The 19,779-nt window shown below is 34.8% G+C and overlaps 1 protein-coding gene across 4 annotated transcripts in view; it reads left to right on the forward strand.

Moving 5' to 3' along the window:
- Nucleotides 1-522: 522 nt before the first annotated feature.
- Slco1a2 (solute carrier organic anion transporter family member 1A2) overlaps nt 523-19,779 on the forward strand; it is a 101,642-nt gene continuing 82,385 nt past the window's right edge. For all 4 annotated transcript variants that reach the window (XM_013153193.3, XM_063238329.1, XM_013153192.3 and 1 more), the window contains exon 1: nt 523-766. The gene's annotated coding sequence lies outside the window, so the exon portion shown is untranslated. The remainder of the gene's footprint in view (nt 767-19,779) is intronic.

Genomic DNA, 19,779 nt, shown 5'->3' on the forward strand with positions numbered 1-19,779 from the left:
TCCTCCTTTTAAGTATTTATCCAATTATTGTTTACACTCCATCCTAAATTCCTCCTAAATATGATCACCTCACTGCCTGCTACACTGCCTAGTCTTTTGGTCCCCCGAGCCCATTAGCAATTTACCAGTGGGCTAATATGGAAATCTGGAATTTCTCACATCTATCAAAATGTCAGGGGCATCCTATGGAAATGAATATTCTCACCTACATCAGCTCAATGCTTGCACAATTTTTCCTGTTTTAGTGTTAAGTTTCCCAATCTGTCTGCCTAATTGAGCCATTGTTAACATTTATACAGTTTTTTAAAAATTACTAAGTGAAAGATTCTTTTATTTACAAAAGACTTAAAGGCTTCTTAGTCACAAAGGAAGGAAAAAGTTAACCAACACTGAGTTTTCTGGAGTCTTCTGATAAGCTGTTACAGTTGGAGCCAAGGCCATGCAAGAGTTAACTGTTTAAAAAAATCTAAACAAAACAAAAAAGAAAGGAGGAGCTTTTGGTTCCAAGGGACTAATCTTGGAACCTGTTTCTAAGATTATAACCTACTTTATGCAACCCTCAGAGCCAAAGAAACTTTACCAAAGGATTAAATCTTATGTAAACAAAGATCCCTTTATTTACATCTCCACTTCTCTGAAGAACAAGACGCTCCAGTTTACATGTTCGCAGTGCTTTACTTGTAACTCAACATGTAATTTGTTTTTTAAAAAGTTTGACGTTCTTGCAGACTAGAAGCAGCAGTGAATGGAGATGGTGTATGCAAAGGTAAAAGTCATTCATTTATTTGAGTTGTAGGTTGCAATCTCTTCTTCTTTAAAATCTATTCATTTTTGCTTGGAGATAATAAGGTAGACTTAATACTTAATGTTAAACTTCAGATTCTTTGGCTGTTTGAAAAACCTCGCCTATATTTTCCTGATAGCAGTAGCAACTCTCGTGAATGGAGATTCTTGTAAAGTAGCAGTAATATGGTTTGTTTATATGTGCGTATAAAGATACATACTTTGAGTTTTAGATATATAGTTACAAGTAGTTTGGAGAATTAGAAATGAGTCTACATGATTCTGGATACTGTTCTTTCCTTCCTACTTTCTCAGTGTCCTGAAAGGCCCTTATTTTTCAGCTTCTTTTACATCAATACTTCAAATTCTGATCAAGCCTACATTTTCCACATTCCTTTCTCCTGCAATCTCAGACCATTAGTTATCTATGCTGTACTCATGTACACACTTGGCAGTCACATACACAAACTTTAGTGGCATTTGCATTCCAAATTTAAAAATGAAAACATCCAAATAATGAAGCAATTTAAAAAGCCAGTTTAGTACATATAATTTTATATTTCCTTCTATCCTCACATAAACGTATGTGAATATATGCAGTTGTGTGAAAAATATATGCTCTCCTTACTTTTATTAACAAGAGCAGGATCATGATTATGTACAAGCCTTATTGCTATTCTCATTTATCTCTGTACTATCACTGTCTCTCTAAGTCAGTGTGTATAACTTGCTGAGTTTAGTCTTAGAAACAACAACTATTTCTATACAATGACTTCCAAAGTGACATTACAGAAGCATCATCTACTGAAGTTTGCAACCCTACCATTTCTCTACCCCATTCCACTAAATGTTATAAATCTTTTCCATTTGGAAAATTACTTGAAAAACATGGAAGTTAATTTTATTTCCATTTCCTTAACAGGTAGTGATAATTTTATTAAAAGTTTTGTATTTTAGTGAATATTTTCTATGATTTTTAATCCATTTGCATTTCCCGTTTCCAAACCCCAAATTCATGCATTTCACACTTTAGCCCTCCTTCTTCTCTTCTTTTTCTGAGGTAGGGATTTGCTATGTTACCAGCTTGGCATAGAAAAATTGAAATCTTTTATCTTTTTGCCTCAGTTTCCTGAAACCTGTGATTGAAAGCATGTGCATCTGACCTATGTTTGCTTTTTTTTCCTTTTCAGATTGTAGGAATCTGTTTCTTAATTATTTTCCTTATAAATCCTGACTTTCATATATGTTTTAGTTTCCCATATCTTTTTAAATTTACCTACTGTATTTTTTGTCCTCATGTAATTTATATTATGAAGTAAAATAGGCTTTTCCTTCTTTCTTTCTTTCTTTCTTTCTTTCTTTCTTTCTTTCTTTCTTTCTTTCTTTCTTTCTCTCTCTCTCTCTTTCTCTTTCTCTCTCTCTTTCTTTCTCTCTTTCTTTCTTTCTTTCTTTCTTTCTTTCTTTCTTTCTTTCTTTGTTTCTTTCTTTCTTTCTTTCTTTCCTTCCTTCCTTCCTTCCTTCTTTCTTTCTCAGTATTGCTTTTCCTTACCTAAATTTTTGCAATATATTTTCATTTTTTAAAAATTTTCTTTTACTTTTAGTTTATTATTACATATACATAACACATCCAGATTTCTTTTTCCATGCCCTTTCCCATTCTTCCATTCCCCTCCAGTTTCACTTGATCCCTTCCTCTTTTTGTTTTTCTCTTTTTTTTGATACATTGGTACCAAATAATGATGAAACTCTTAATCATTTATCCTTTTTATTTTTGAACATGATGTTAGGCAGATCTATCACTTTTATTTCTTGCCAGATGCTGATCCAGGTCTGACATCAAGATATTTTATTTAATAGGCTGGAATTTTCCTGATGAACTAATATTCAAGTATTTATTATGTACTACATTTTCATTTATAGTTGTTTTAGCTATGGAATCAATTTTGTGCCAAAAACCTTTTATCTGTTTGTGAGTATATCACATACTTTAATGAAGTTAGGGTCACAGAAGGTTTTGTATCATCTCTGGAAGGTGACTGTCGTATTTTCAGGCAAATCTTACATAGATTTTATTTGATTATTTGTGGTTCTGGGGTGAAGCTCCTAAACTTTGTTCATTCTAGGCAAGTATTCTACTACTGAGCTAAGACTCCAGTCCCACACTGGTTCTTTGATGTGATTTTAAAAATTAGTTTATTTAATTTTAAAAGAAAATTACAAAACAGTACCTCTATGAAACTGATTAATATTGCATTAAATATTTATATTTATTTCAAAAAGGTAAACATGTTAATATTTTTGGTCCATAAGCATGGTAATTTTTCTTTATGCAGTATGTTTATCAATATAGAACCGTTATCTTCCTAGAGTTACTGTACATTTTTATTAGGTTTCCAAGTTGTTTTATAGTTTTGATTGTTACTATAAATGGGATTTAATTTTAAATTCTATGTATTATGGACTTCAGTTCTGTATATTTATTGTGTATCTTGTATCTATCAAATCATTTTCTGAATTATAAAAACCTTTTATAATTGTTAGCAAGCATTAATGTTTGTCTAAAGAATTTTTAGACTCATAATATTATGTAATTCTTTTTCTTATCCTAATTTAGCTGGAAATATGAAAGCAGTTTTAAGTGAAAATGATATTATCAGGTACATTTGTTACTATTTTTAATGGTACAAGTTTTATTTATTTCACAAGGCACTTACACAGTATTTAGTAAGTTCCTGGTGCATTTCTGTCTTCATCTCTTTGCCAAGATGGGAGAAATTGTGAGCATGATATTGAAGAAAGTTTTGGTAATTTTATGTGACTACATCTTGTCAGCTAATGAACATTGAGAACTTCAGTGTATCACCCACTTCTAGGTTTTAGAAGTGGAAATACATCCTTTAAGTATGACTTTTGCTGGGAGAATTTACTATTCCCCACAACAACATCCTGGTTATGTCTTCCCGATTTTGCAGAACTGAATTTGTAGAAGTGTTCAAATCACCTACACAGAGACAGTTTACTTTATTTATAGTTTATGTTCCTGAAGGGAAGTCACAGCGTTTCCTATTTTTGCTGAATCCCTGACAAACTGACTAGAAAGTGGAAGAACCTCTTCAAAAGCTTTTATGTAAGAATAGCTTTGCTGGGCTTTGATGTATTACCTCATGTACAGATGCATGCTCTTCCCTTGAAATCTACTGTCAATTAATCTGGAAAGAGGGCTACCATTTATAGAAACCCTACACCCATCTTTCCTCTAAATAGATCACTACATAACTGTTAAACAAGACTAGGTTCTGCATGCTACTTGGAAGATATAGGATGATCATTTCTGTTCTTATTATTTTAAAGATTTAAACATTATGAAATACTGTTTCCTTAAGATATAGTTAAAGGAAAGAGTTTTATTATTACAATGTTGTTACTGAAAGTCAGGAATCAGCCTGGGGTAGGTGATTCTCCAAATGGTATAATGGTTCCTGCTCTTGGATTCTCCTAGAGAAGATTTGAGAGGAGGATCATAGAATGAACTCAGTCAGCAAGTAACTGTTTAAAAGCTTCTGGTGCATAACAAATAAGATAATTGTATTGGTGAGGGCAATCTGGTTGGAACATATGCAGGTACACAGAGCCTAGAAGTAGAAATTTCCCAGAGGACTAGAGTGGATTTCTCTTCTGTGGTCTTAGAATTTGAGGGGTTGTAAAGGTTTGTGATTGATGGAGGTTTCTTCTAATCAACTGTGAGTCTCTACTTTTGACCCAGTAGGAGTATTTTAAATTGTAGTCTTAACTGGATCAGGATGGCAGCCAAAGTCTATTAATGGAGTCAAAATTGAAAAGCAAATAATTGCAGTGCATCCTGTCAAGCAGGGTCTACATAGATCATCATGTGCTTTGGGTCCCCTGTTACTGACTGTGTGGGGCCCTAGTGTTGTGACACTGGGTAGGTAGACCATGAAGGAAGCTTGACATTCTCAGGAAATCTGGGTAGTACAACTTAAGCAAATTATAGAGTATTGTGTTTTTTCAGATCTTCTTACCAGGGCCAGGTTGCCACTGTTTCATTTCCAGCTTGTGTTAAGTATCTACCTACCCTGTCAATGCCACTTGGTTATTTGAACTCTTCGTGGTTCTATGCCTAAAATCAAGTAGTGCCCAAACATGCCAAACTGCTATGTGAATGGCAACTTTGTTTTTCTGCTTTCAAGTTTATTGAAAGCAATAAAAATTCTTACAAAAGAATTTATTATTTAGCTTTTGGAGTCATTTCCTTTGTTGATTTCTGCGAAATCTATGTAACAAGTTTATCTAGACTTACAAAAGGATTGCTAATTGTACTTGTTTGTGTTTGTCAGTAACCCTTTTTTGAAATTACTCTTAGATAAGATTAGCTATTTTAAAGAGCATTAAACTTATCAATGTCAAATTTAATTTTTAAAAATTTTGCTTGTTTCTAAAAGTCTACCAAACTATTGACAGATGAACAGACAAGTGCTTTCTGAGACTTTTATATGTAGATTTATAATAAATTTCCCTTATGATTGAAAAAAATGGGTGTGTTTCTAATTATGTATTTAATAAAATTACAAAATTTATTATTACTTAACAGGAGTAATTCAACCTAAATAAAGGAAACTTTTAAAAACCTTTATAGGGAATTTTTACCCAGATTGACATTTGGGAACATTTTACCATTCACCTCTGCATAAGTAGGTATTCCAACTATTAGAATTAGAAATATGTGTTATATCAAAAGTAGCTACAGAGCATAAATATTTGGCCACTAAAACATAACTACTAGAACTCCTGAGATGGTTTTGGGATTTTGCTCCTAGGTGGACTGAATTCTTTGATAATAATGGAAGGTAGTATCTACCATGTTAATATTTAGCATAGGTAAAAGGTAAGCTTTTCTTTTGTAATGTATAAAAAGTGAATTATGCATAAGAGAGTTGCAAAACAGGACTAGTCTGCCTAAAAAGCAGGTACAATTTCATCATATCAGTCCTACAAGTCTATACAGATGATGAACAATGGTTTGATGAAATGAGATGGTAAAAATAGATTTCCTTAAAACTAGCTATGTCCATATTCCTTGGAAAATTTTGAGCATTCTAAATACTCATACACCTTGTTTTGGGGAATGCTGTTGTAGTCCATCTATGAATTTGCAAAAGAGATGGACAAGAATAGCTTTTGTGAAAATGCTCATGTCGGGGGCTGGAGGTTTAGCTCAGCGGCATAAGCGCCTGCCTTGCAAGCAGGCAATCGTGAGTTCGATCCCCGGTACCGATAAAAAGGAAAAAGTCCAAAAAAAAAATAAAAAATAAAAAAAGAAAATGCTCATGTCTAATAATTTGCATAGGTAGAGAAATACACTAGAGATAAAAGAGAAATTTCTTTGGAGAAAGTGTGTGATCATTAATTGTCATATGTCAGCTTGACATGAGCAAGAACCACATTTACTTGGGACTTTTACATCAGTAAAACTGGGCGAGTATGTAGATGATTGAAATGCAGGGCAAAAAACAGGAGGGAAGTCCCATCTCAGATGTGGGTGGCATCAATCAATGGGCTGATAGCCTTGATGGAACAAAAAAGGAGAGGGAAGTTTGCCCTTTTGTTCAGAGAAGCTGGTTTTTGCCATAGCCTTTAAGCATTGCTGTCAGTTCCTCCAGGAGTCCGACTCAGATTCCTCAGCCTTCCAGCACAAATTAATCAGCTTTCCAACACAGACTCACATGTGATTCTACAGTGAGTTTCCAGGGTGCCATGGTTTGTTTCTGGATGCCCCCTCGAAGCCTCATACACTTTCACATGGGCTTTTTCAGAGCTTTGTGATTGATTCAAGGTTCCGTGCTGGGACTGGAGGGTCCTAGATTAAGGATGGGTAATTGCTGGCTCAGTTCACTGATTTGATTGGTACCACTGTAATCGACAAAAGGGGCGGAAAGAGATTCATTTCCCCCTTTGCTCTTGTTGTTTATGGTATCTTCCACCACCATGAACAGTTGCCCCTTTACCATGTCATCTTGCCTTAAAGTCAGCTGATTATTAACTGAAACCTCCACAAACTGTAAGCTAAACAAACCTTTCCACCTATAATTTTGGTGTCAGGCATTTGTTTCAGCAATGAGAAAAGTAAACAACACAGAATTTACATGGAGTGGGATCATTGCTGTACTTTAGCTGACCCTGTGGTTCAGGAGCCTTTGAGAATGGCTTCTGGAAAGAGTTTGAAAAGGGACAGAGATGCCAGCTGAAAAAGTAAAGCTGGAACACCTTAGACTGTTCTGTATGGGAGAATCTGGACAGAACTCAGAAGACCAGAACACTGATGGAGAACTTGCCAGTAAAGATCAGGCTCAGGCGGTTTCTGCTGTGCCATTGGCTTTGTCTCTGGCCCTGCAAAGTGAATTCATATATTAATCAAAAACTGATCCTTTTTAGGGGGTTGGGGCTGAACTGACCACTGTGGCCTCTTTATTTTCTGAGAGTTAAGAGAAAATAATGTTAGCAAAAGAGGAGGTGTTGGAGAAGAAGATTAAGACTTTTTTTTCTTAGCATCATCACCTAAAGCCCATTTGTTCAAAGTGGTTACACTTGTGATCCATTGGTAGTGTAAATATTTCTTGGAAAATAAATGCAGTTACTTCAATTGTGAAATCTTTTAAAATTATACATTTTTTAGTGACTATAATGTTTTTCCTATAGACCTCCCTTCACTTCAGCATATTTTTGCAAGCTTTTCAGTTTATATGTGACTATTTGCTATTTAACCTAGAATCATCTTTATGAAGTATTAAAATCAAGTTCACATCACAGGCATGGCACCAGTTCCATGAAATGTGAATTAGAAAGAACAGACAAAAATTAGAGAAAAATTTGAGCTACTCGGTTTTTAAGTAGAATTTATTTTTATAGCAATGCTAATGACCTCAAAAACTTAAATAGCATTTTAAGAAAATCCTTCAAAAGTCTTTTTATTTCCTATACTACAGTAAATAAATACTGTAGCATTGTATGTCCCCCATTCGAAATGAAGAAAAGTTGAAAAGAGAATAAGGATATGAAAGAGCTCAAGTTGATAACTTTTTAGTTGTTTGTTTAGCAACAGGAACTACCAGTTACTGAAACTATGACAGGTTCTTTGACAGGCACTAGGTATCGTTTATCTAATTTTTATTATATGCCAGATAAATGCCTAAATTTTTAATATCCAGAAATAGAAGATTTAGACACATCCTATTTTAGTCAATTCTTGAAAGTCTGAGGAGAGCTGGCTAGATGTTCTTTGGGAATCTCCAAAGTATACAATATATTTGGGCTATCTAAATTCAAAAGTTAGAATTTGGATATGGCAGTTGCAGCAGCTTGTATGTTCCAAGATATCATCCAAGCATGTGATATAAATATTGATAAGGTAGGAAAAGAAGAGGAGAATATATATTAGGAAAGATTGGCAAGGGACTTAGGTTGGGAATAGGAAAATAGTATCTTAATTCTTCCATAATCTCCTATACCTCACTCTACAAACCTTGTAATTATTTAAATTAGGACTATCGTTCAAAAATTTTAAAAGCACAGTTTCATATTCCTAGCCTTTTTGTGGATAGCAGACACTGAGTTACAGGTTTATATGCCCATGTGTATTGAAAAAAATAAGGGACAGGACCTGAGGAAGTCAACACTGCATACTTTTGTCTCTGACTATAATTTTTATATGCCACTTGACCCTGAAAGTGTCTTTATTAGATTAAAAAATTCTATAAAATTCAAGTAACACAGCTTGTTAACACGTACATAGCTCACCAAACTGTATTTGTTTTATCCTCATAAGTTTTTGTAGCAATCTGATTTCATCTACCATTATAGCAACAGTATTTGGTAATCTGGTACAAGGAGATAACTTTTTTTTGCATTTTAATATCTAAACAGCACATGAAGTAAAGCTATGGAAATCTCATAGGATGCTCTTCATTTTGAGAATAAAACTAAGTTTCTTTTTCCATCTGTTTTCTTTCCCTAAGCTGCAGTGTGCAAATATTTTTTTTTTTTTTTTGCTTCTTAGTGTTACTTGTGTCATTTGAAGTTTTGATACTTCTATTCTTTATTCTTGGTATGAAAACCAATACCTACAGGAACTAATTGGTATGGCTACCTAATATCTAAAATAAAAATGTACTACAAGGTCAAACACACAAACTTTCACAAGCATGTATTTGATTTTGCCACAATGTCTTTTAAATATTTACATGAGAGAATCAACAGTTTATGTATATAAAAGATTAAACTCTATTCCAAGTTTTCAGTGTTTCCGTTGAGATACTGGTCATTTGCTAATCACTAAGCCATTGTTGAATATTAAATTGTTAATAGGTCTGCCTTGTGTAAAATTATGATAACATTTGTACAGGCAAACGTTTTAAAATGTATTTCTAGAAAAGTCTAGAAAGAAAATTGTGTAGGTGGTAATAATATCTAAGCTACCTGTGACATTATTCCAGACAAAAATATGTAATAAAATGTAACTGTAATGATAGTACCTATCTTTCAGATAAGTAAACGTTTTGTCTTGATACTTTAGTCTTATATGACAAATGGAAAAAAATTAGCATAGATACAGGTCACAGTGACCAAATTAATTTTTGGTGAAAGAAGAACATTATCCATTTTAAGATTTTAAGTTCTTAAGCTCAAATACACCCAAAGGGCAAAATATACTAGAGATGTATAAGATTTAAAAGATATTAAGGAGCTCCATACTTTACACCTTCTAATAGCCACAAAAAGCATTCACTGGACTGTTGTTCACTGTTTACAATGATAAACTACAAAAGGGTCTTATTTACTTTCAAATACCTTCTAGAAAACTAACCCTACACGTGCAATATTTTACTTGTTATAGCAATTAAAATCTTGAAAACACCTTGACCTATGGGTTTACTTCCTTTCCTCATTTTTACTCTGAAGTCTGAGAATCACAGTGAGGTCAAATATGAAAGTAATCTACTGGCATCATCAAATATGAAAGTAATCTACTGAAGTCTGAGAATCACAGTGAGGTCAAATATGAAAGTAATCTACTGGCATCAATGCCATAATGTAAAAGCATAGTTAATCAGAGCTAAGCATTACTAAGTGTTATATTGCCAGGTGTTGTTATTACCAAGTACATCTTTCTGCATTATCTCTTATCCTCCTATCTCTGCCAGATAGATATTATTTTTCATATATAAATGATAGAATTAAAGTTTATAGAAATTATGAAATAAATACAAAGTTTTGAAAAGAAGCCAGGAGAGCAACAAAATTCCACCTGATCCAAAAGCCCTGTTTCTCACTATACCAACTGTATTAGAGTAACTTTCATTTTTCTACTGACTTTTTGCTTTACTTCTCAACTAGAGAAATTTTAATTTCACTTTAATGTCATCAAAATTGAATACACTTAGATGCACTACCTCCTAGGATACACAGGTGCTAAACATAAACTCAAAATCAATAAAGCTCCAAAAACTGAGGTTAAATTTCTGGGACCCCAAGGTCTCAGTCCTGTTTCATACCCTTTTTCTTTGCAAAGGTGCACTGTATCTGCAGCAGGGCTTCCAGAAGAAAGAGGGCTCCTAACCACTTCCTAAGAATCAAATCTGGCTCCTTTTCCTGTCTTGTCTGGCCAGTCTTCTCTACTCCAGGTTAACATTTTAGAGTTTTCTAGATTAGAGTAGAAGAGAGCCTTTGAATCCCCACTTTGAATATCTACTTATATAAAAGAAAATAGATGCAAATGGATGCATGTCAGAAATCCTGACCAGAGGCATTGTAAGGTCATCAGGACTCTTATAGCTTCCTCTGCTGCTATTTCTATTTTTCTTTTCTTTTCTTTTCTTTTCTTTTCTTTTTCTCTTCTTCTTCTTTTCTTCTTCCTCTCTCTCTCTCTCTCTCTCTCTCTCTCTGTCTCTCTCTCTCTCTCTCTCGCTCTCTCAGCTCACCTCTACTCTTCCTCTGTGATTTTTTTCTTGCATCAAGGGTCTATCCTAATGGTGATAAACTGGAATGCAAGCTACAGCCAGCTATTTGTTATCCTTGAAAGTTCTAAAAGGTTTATCATTATTGTTCTATTCCATTGTTTCTTTAGGACTTCTTTCTAATTAACTGCAACAGTTGATGAGAATTTCTCCTTAAAGACAGTATTTCCATGGTAGTGAAGAACTCTTGAACTAATAATGGAACTGTTAACAAAGGACTCTTGCGAAGAATGAATTTCAAATGGTAGACTTATAGGAATTAATTTTGAACAGAGTTTCTGCTCAAGACCTGTTACTTCATTAGATTATTCATATTTATGATAGTGGGGGCACATATTCAATAAAACAAAATGAATTATTACAAACCAGAACCCAATTTTATCACATTGTTAGTTGTGGGAGGAACCAGTTTCGTAGGTTCATATAAGCTTAATTACTTTAGATCCAATAGGATAAACAAACATTATGCCCATGAACATGAATAGTATTTTTAATCTAAATCTATACATTTTTGGTAAATTTAGTTTTGTTTTACTAAGCCTGTTCACAATTTCAATTTCAAATATATAAATTGATTAATATAAAACATGCTGTATACTGATAGGGTTTCTGACTACTTAAATTCTATCCACTTAGAATTTTAGAATTTCTTCCTCTTCTTATAATCTACTTATAACTCAGGTAAAGTCTACCAGATAGCCTGTTTTTGTATTGTCTGCTCTTTCCTGGAAAGGATTTAGGTGCCACTTACTGAGCATAACCTTTGTTCTCAAGAACAAAAGTAATATTCCCACAGGGAAGAAGGTAGATTTTCAGAACCTGTATCTTGTATGGTTCTGTCAAAATGTTGTAATCCTAGATGCAGTTTTGTGGTCCAGGTGTCTTGTGGTTATTTTATCATTGGAGCAGGGAAGGTATCTAGTGATACAAATCCTTATTTAGGATGTGAGTAGATTATTGTCATTATTATATTTCTCTTTTGGTTATCTTTGAATATTTGTCCACATTGTTTTATTCCCATTGTGTTACATATCTTTACTTTTTATTTCCATCTTTCTTTTTAAATACTTTAGTCAGTAACAAAAGCACTCATTGAAACACCACACCATTCCTTTGTGTATATTTATCACGACTAAAATACCTACCACTGATTAACACCAAATTAATGCCAGGTACTTTGCATATTTTATTTCTATTTGCAACGGGTTAACTAATGGTCAATTTGTAACATCCAGCTGAACTGAGTCTGTGTGGTGCTGGGTGTGAAAGGCCCACCTGAAGATTATTGCCAACAGCATAAAAATAGAACCGGAAGGGAAGGTGCTGTGCTGTTGATTCTCCTGGAGAAGCTTGTCATGCTGGCTTTCCTAGTATGAACTCAGCTGTTCTCTTCCTCAGAGGAGCTCAGTCCTTACTGTCACTGACACAGCTGTCATTCTCTTCAGGGGAGCTCTGGTCCTTGCCGTGAACATCATTTCCTGGCTCCAGTACAGAGCCCTCAGCCTGCTGGTTCAGATCTTTCATCCCCCTGGTGCAGACTTTCTAGCTTCCACCACCGACCTTTGGGCCTTCCAAGGGCAGATGCTTGATACAGACTTGTATGAGACATTGTCATGGGCTCTAGGCCTCCAGTTAAACTCATGAAGACATTGCCATTCACTCTAGATTTTCAGCTGGACTCACAAAATACTGCTACGGGATCCAGGCCCTCAACTGGGTCCTTGGGGCCTCTAGTGTGTGGACAGCTCTCTTGTATTCTTCTGCATTTGACTCTTTGGGTCCTATAAATCATGTGCCATATTAAATCTATTTCCCTTATAAACTCTGACTACAGCAGTATTCTTTAATAAAATTATATTAAGTAGACACTACTTAAAAAGACAAAGGAAGATGCCCCACTTTATGAACATCATTGCACAGTATAAATAAATTAGATTTAAGTTCACCTGCTAATTGTTTTTATTATTGATAGAATGTCAATAATATTCTATCATTAATGGCATTAGACATGTAACACATACATATCTGATATATGTGTTCAATATGTGCTGAGCATCTATTATGTGTAGAACTTAGTCCACAGGATAGATGAGGTAATAACATCTGGACATATACTGAGGTAGAAACTATGAATTTTCCAAGGTAGTGCCAACCACTAATAAGTAATAAATTCAAAACCAAACTAAATATACATTTGATTAGTGATTGAGTGAATATTTAGAAAGAACTCATATTGGAAGAGTGACATAGATAAAAATCTAAGCCAATGCCTGCTGTGGTGGCACACAACTATAATCCCAGTACTGGGAAGGCTGAGGCAGGAGGAAAATGGAGCTCAACCTGAGCCACTTAAAGAGACCCTGTATTAAAATAAAACTTAAAAAAGGGCTAGCAAGATAGCTCAGTGTAAAGGCTCTGGAATTAAGTTTAGTACTGTTAAAAAAAAATAAAAAAGCAAGTCTTTGTAAATCAGGATGGGATCCCCAAGAAATGTGGTATTTGAGTAGAAACAGGGTATTGACCCCAGAGGAGGGAAAGGATATTTCAAGTGAGTGAACTGCATATGCCAGTGTGGAGGGGACTCTGTGTGAGGCACAACATGGGTAGGAGTTTATTACACAAGGGAAGCAGAAACAATGCAGATGACAGTGCAGACTGAAGTCTCCCAGGAAAGACCTGGAAAGATTGACCCCAGCCTGTGGGCTGCTTCACTCAGCAACATTTGCTTTGAACTGTAAATTTTTCCCAACCAAATATAGAAAACACAAGTAAACTTCCCAAATATAAACCTGAATATGAAAATTTCAAATGGATTTCACAAGGAAAAAATGCATTACTAACAACTTTGCATGCTGGAAGTACTTAATAAATGTTTGAATTACTTTTTCAAATTCTCTCCCATTGAAACCTTAAACAATATAAAAGGAAGCAAAACTATCTCACACTGAGTAGCTAAAGATCGTTATTCTCAATAGCAGACAAGTTCTGCGTATTCTGAATAAATATGTTAGTGCTATTATTCTTTGGTGTGACTTATTTGTCCAGGTGCAAGACAAACTGATTTGACTGGCCCCATGTAGGATAAAACAAAACACAGAGTAGAATTCAAGGTAAAATACTTTGGTTTGAGGATGATATAGAGAAACTGGATTCCAGGATGTGATAAACCTGGGCTTCCATCCTGGACCTGCTCTTATTGTGTGGTCTTGGAGAAGTCAGCCTCATTGTCTACTCCTTAGTTTCTACCAGTAAATGGCATAACAGTACCTGTATCATACGGTTTTTTAAGGATTACCGATTACAAACATAAAATGTATGAATAAATGCTACTCAGGAAACATTGATTATATGCTTCCGTTTCTGTCCCAGATTTTTGTTTCCCTGAAAATGTTTGTGATTTAGCTTATGCAACCAAGATGACACATTTTTACAAATGCCTTAGTTTGGGGGAAATGATTGGCTAAGACTTCAGTGGCTAAGACTACAGCCCTGGTCCCCACCTCCACTCAACACTAAAATATAAGTTCCAGAGGCATGGCAGATTTTGTCTGTCTGCTGTACTGATAGGTCCCAAACATTTCGAGCATGTCTGACAAGAAGTAGATGCTTAATCAACATATGAACTGATGAATATTTGGATTCATACCCATGTTGCACTACATACGAGACACTTGACCACCTACCTCAGTTTTTTCATCTGTGAAAGAGGAATGATGATAATGTTTATCTCATGGGCTATTATTAAGATTTTAAGTCACAGAACATACATGAATGAGCTTGTAACAATATCTAGAAAAGAGTGACAACATTCTAAATACAGGCTTAAATGAAAAAGTGCCAGGTGTATACAAGGTCTGGGCTGAGTCGGATAAACAGGGGTGTTCACGTATAGGATAGGGGCTCCCTCATTACAAATATTTTATGTGCTCTCATTACATTTTTGAACTCTCCAATGGTCAAGAATCTTCTCCTTGTAAGGTATGGCCAAAACCATTCTTGCGGCAACATGGCCCTTGTGAAAGCATGACTTGTAGGGAAAATTTCCTCCATGAGAAAAAAGGGAAAGACTAACATTTATTTCAGTGCAGATTTACAACCCAAATCCCAGTAACTTCCATCACTGACACAACTTCATTGAGTCTTCACAAAAACTCTCAGTGATGTATTATTTTTTTTCATGCAATACATAGAGAAACAGAAGTTCCAATTGAAACCATTTTCATGCGACTTAAGGCTAGACAGAACTTAGTAACATTGAGTTCACAAGTGCCTGTCTAGACCCTGAAGGAGCAAACACAAATCTCTACATGGTGACCAGCAGCGAAAATATGGTTCTCCCCTCTGAGAACCAAATTTCTTTTTTGTGCGAAGAGAAATCTATATTTCTTGCCTTTTGCAAGAAATAAAAAAGACCTTGAGTAATTGATGGAACACCAGATTTCAAGTCTCTATTTTTTTACCTTGAAAGCAATTCCACTGTCATCCTGAAGAAGCAGCAGGTTTTAAATGATCTGAGATGCAATCGATGTGATGGTTCTGATATAACTGAAAGAGGTAATGATTTGAGAGCAGTCTTCTAAAGAACCTGCCATTACTTTTAGCCTGTATGTCTTTCAAGTCATTAGTGGATGTCTGAGAAGCCCTGGATACACTTTAGATCTTTCCTCCAGATTGGGGGTATTTATTTTTTATTGACTAGAACTATGATGCTCCAGATATTCTTCATTTAATGATCTTTTTATTTAAGGGCTGTTTGGACTTTCAACCGAGGCATGCTGTTTGTATGGTCTAGTCCACTGCTCAGATCTAACTGACCAATGAGCAGTCCACTGGGATCCAGCACTGCAGTTGTATGGCAGCTTCTTCTACTGTACACACATCTAATTTTTGCTGATTTTACAGTGAAGTTCAATACTATAGTTTTATGTTCTATTGCACATTATAGTACTGCACGCATGAGTTATGAAAATTTAAGCAAAGTCATCAAGTTGGAGTTTCCTCCGACCATTCCTTTGTTCTGAATATTGTACATACTGTATACAATTCCTCACATAGCAACTAATTCAGTTAACAACATAGTCACAGACTGGAACTTGGTCGATAACTGAAGACTATGTTATAAAAGCTTCATCCTTACATATAAATTACCTTTATTACAAGGTAAGTGGTAGCACTTTTCAAATGTCCAAAGCAGATATTGGTACTTCCTCCAGAACTGTACTATGGTCTTTATTCAATACACTTTTACTTTCCTATTACCGAATCAAAGACTAACACTTGATCTGGGCCACAGGGAAGATCTGATCTGTCTTATGAACTGTAAAGCATACTCTCATATTCTTATCATCACTTGGTCTTCTTAGAGAATCCTAAATGGGGGTGTTTGGGCAGTGGAACAGAGTACACAGTATGCAGAAAATGTATCTGATTCCCAACAAGAAGACTGTCAGTTGTTCTATGAATAACCACAACCACATAAGGAGCCACTCTTAAGCATATTAATTAAAAGTAAACTGATATATTGTTTTACTAATTCATATATTGCTTCACAGAAAAAAAATCTGTTACTATGTACTATTTCTGCCTGACTTCTAAATTGATAAATCTACTTAGCCAAAATTCTTAATCTATTTCTTTCCTGACTGACAAGTGCTCTTAAAGTGGTTGACTGGGCATCATGAGTAAGTTTCCAGTTTTCTTTATGTTTTTGTTTTTCCTGTTAGAAATGACACAGAACTACAATACACAAGATTCTTTAATATCTAAGTATGCCATATTAATAAATGTTTCAAAGTAAGGGAAATCAATAATTACACTTATTTGCCAGGTAATATGGAATACAGGGCTGTATGTAGAGAAATGTATATTAATATAGATTCTTTAAAGTGATAAAAATGAAACAGCTTTCAAAGTTTAATCAATAGGCAGAGATTTATTTTTTAAATTTGCTTGTAAATTCAGCCTATGTTTTAAATCAACACTAAATGAAAAGGGAAGTATATTGTGATATATTATCACTATTCAAATGTAAGAGAATTTCTCTTTGAAAATATAAAGATAAATAATTATCCTTTTTTTTTCATTTTGGTACTGGGGATCAAACTGACTATCTCATGCTTACCAGGCAAGCACTTGAGCCACTGAGCTAAATCTCCAGCCCTATATTTTCTGTTCTTCACTATCAAAAAGCCTATTTGTATGGAATTTATTATACTTTATTATAGAAATTTATGTTTTTAGAAGTTATTTTATGGAATATAAATATTTAATTGCTTAATATTGTATTTAGTTTGTTGAGGGATGGGATTAATTTCTAGAGTTTTCCAACTAAAAACAAGAAAATCATAATTAATATGCTCTGATTTAATGATATATTTAATGGTAACTTATCAAATAATAAGATCTATGACTAAAATATCTAGAATAAAATGTTAGGTGCTTATTTCTTTCATAATTTATATGATGTGTTTCAACAGAACTCTCATTTAATCCAATGGCAATCAAAAGACACTGGTGATAAATGCCAGCTCATTTCTGGAAAATAACTATTAAGCTCTATGCCAGTACAATATTATGGGGAAAGAATGGAGTGTGTTGAAGTAGCCTAACTTTCTTCTGGATATGTAGATAACCTTAACTTTCCTTGGTTGTGCACCAGGAAATTGTTACAGTGGGAGAATAATGACTTCCTAATCTGTATTTAGGTAAATAGCAGGGCGAGAGGTGGTCAGAAACACAAATCATGCAGCAAGAATGTAATGGTATAATGTATTACTAAGAAAAATATAGCATCAAAAGAATATCCTAATATTATTTTTTGAATATAAAAGTGCAGTGAGACTCTCAAAGTGCAATAAAAATTCAGTGAGTGAAGAGATATTCAGCAGAGCAATGGCAAAATTTCTAGATCACTGTGTTAACAGAAGGAGAACGGAAAAGCAGCAGAGGAGGAACAAAGGGGAGGAGGAGGGGACAGAAACTAAAAAGAAAAATTTTAAGGGCTGCACTGGAGATAGTTGTTCATTTGGGAGAGAATGGATAAACAAAAACCAGGCTGGACAGTAAGAGAAAATACGATGAAATCACTTTAATAGGAACAACTAAAGCTACTAAACAAGAGTTTGTCAAGAACATAAGTAGACAAAGGCAAAAAAATGTGAGATAAAGCTGGAAAATAGGGCTGGGCTTAATTTATGCAGGGACTTTCAATGTTAGGCTATACAACTTGATATACCATATAGTAAGAGGAAGCATTGGGAAACTTCACAGTGTATCAACCATAACAGTGTATTCTGAAACTTTTTCTTCTATGGGTGTAGCACATAGCAGAAAAAAAACAGGAGTATGATTGTCAGGCTGATCCTGGCAGGCAGTAAAGCGGTCCAGAGTTATGTTGATCGTAAGAGAAGAAAGGAGAAGTACCTCTGAGTATTAATCTCTCTGTGTTTGTAATCTTTGGGTTGTGTAAGAAAATATTTGAGGAAAACACAATTTAAGGAAGATGGCTTTATTTTGGCTCATGGTTTCAGAGGTTCTAGTCTACACTTGGCTGACCCCATTTCTTTTAGGCCTGTAGTGAAATAGGAACATCTTGGTGGAAGGGTCAAGGAGGAGGAAAGCTATTGGCCTCATTGTAACCAGGAAATAGGAGAGAGTGGGAAAGCCAAGAAGCAGGGGCCAAGGATGAGATATGGTTCCCAAGACTGTACCTCCATGAACCATTTCTTTAACTAGGCCTTTCCTCTGGTTTCCATCACCGTCCAGTAATACTACCCAACCAGCTCTCATCAGTGGATTAATTCACTTAATGAAGTTAACCCTCATGACCCTTCATTTCTTTAGGCTTCACTTAAAGCTGTACTGGAAATCAAGCCCTCAATAATGAGTCTTTAGGGGACACTTCGTATTTAAATTATAACAGTGACTTTGGAGTAATTGTACACTAGCAACAGATTGTGGGGAAGAAGGAATCTGAACCATTGAAGAGAATTCCTAGATTTGCAAGCTGAATTACAGTGAAAAATGGTTATAACATTATTACATATAAACAAATTAAATATAATAAACCAGTCAGCAGGAGCAGCAGATTTGAAGGGAGGGTATAAAAGATGCGATCTTGATTTTTCTGTTATGGATAGCCTATAGATCCAAAGCACAAAGGTTTTATTTTTTGATCATGCTATGTGTCTTCAGAGAGTTAAAGGTATGTTTTTCTCTGCAAAATCACCCAGAGACATGGACTCTTCTTCAAAAACTGCTGCAGTAGGGGAACGAGAAAGACTGAAAAATTTTGTGTAGCCGTAGTGTCTATTGAATTAGGCTGCAAATGACCCACAGCACTTTTGCTATGGAGAAGGAGCTGAGAACCGCGATCTCTTGTAGGACTTCAAGCACTAACAGGGTCTGCTGTGGATGGACTGACGGCAGGATCACGCTTTTCACAGCTTTGAGCAGGGTGCCAATGAAAGGGAAGAAAATAGGAAAACAATACTTTCCTATTTTAATTTATGTGAAAATTCTTACTCTGTACTCAGACACTGCATAAACTAAAGGAACTATAGTTGGTTGAAAACTGTGCTTTTACTCTTAAGGAAATTTTATTCTTAAATCTAAGTATATAATATTGCTTGTTCATGCTATATGGTATGTATGGAGGCAAAGGACTCATCACAAGTCCTCTCATCATGTTCACGAGACCTTCTAGATATCTTACATGTGGTAATACTGAGTAAGTTCTTCTGACTCTATCTTACAAGAAAGAAAAAGAATTTTTTGTTTCTAAATGTTAAAAAATAAAACTTATTGTATGTTTATAAGTACTTGGAAGCTTAACTGATTCTTAAATTACTCAAGGTTATCTATGATTTCATGTACCAAAGGCATAATATCAAAGACTGAGATAAATATATTCTCCAAAACTGTATTATAATACCACCAATTATATTAATTAGGTTACACTTATTTTCAT

Source organism: Cavia porcellus, unplaced genomic scaffold (genome assembly GCF_034190915.1).
Source record: "Cavia porcellus strain 051 isolate PalLab524CR breed Dunkin Hartley unplaced genomic scaffold, mCavPor4.1 scaffold_27, whole genome shotgun sequence".
Lineage (NCBI taxonomy): Eukaryota > Metazoa > Chordata > Mammalia > Rodentia > Caviidae > Cavia > Cavia porcellus.